Source organism: Cynoglossus semilaevis, chromosome 12 (assembly GCF_000523025.1).
Source record: "Cynoglossus semilaevis isolate Cse_v1.0 chromosome 12, Cse_v1.0, whole genome shotgun sequence".
NCBI classification, from domain to species: Eukaryota; Metazoa; Chordata; class Actinopteri; order Pleuronectiformes; family Cynoglossidae; genus Cynoglossus; species Cynoglossus semilaevis.
This window is the reverse complement of record NC_024318.1, coordinates 31119-31528: the sequence shown is the minus strand read 5'-3', so window position 1 is coordinate 31528 and position 410 is coordinate 31119. Positions and strand designations below refer to the sequence as shown.

The 410-nt window shown below is 60.7% G+C and overlaps 1 protein-coding gene across 4 annotated transcripts in view; it reads left to right on the top strand.

The window, feature by feature from the left end:
• Positions 1 to 410, top strand: part of bcl2l11 (BCL2 like 11) — a 26704-nt gene that overhangs the window by 10974 nt on the left and 15320 nt on the right. The window lies entirely within an intron of this gene.

The following is a 410-nucleotide window of genomic DNA, read 5'->3' as shown; positions in this document are numbered from 1 at the left end:
TGACCCCGCCTCCCCCCCCGCCCCCCGCCCCCATCCACACCCGTCCTGAGTTCACGGCTCCCTGGTCACCGACCATGTTCCAGGTCAAAGCCGGTGAACCCACCTGCCCCCCCCTCCCCCGCCTGTGTTCATAGCCCGGGTGTTGTTGGTAGGAAGCTCCTAATTTGCTGCCTTTATTACCCGTTACGGAGACGCTGTGTTGCGCGCTGCCCGGCGGGAGGCGCACACGCACCATCGGGGTTAAAAGGAGGAAATGTCGAGCCCAGGCGGAACGCAGGAGGTAAACAGCGTCCACGTGACATCGCTAACGATGTTTTAAATTCGATTAAAGTCCGTGTTGTGTTGTGACCGACTATATTTAGCTCCGGTTCCCACGGGAGAGCGTCCTAACCACCGAGAGCAGCGCGGCC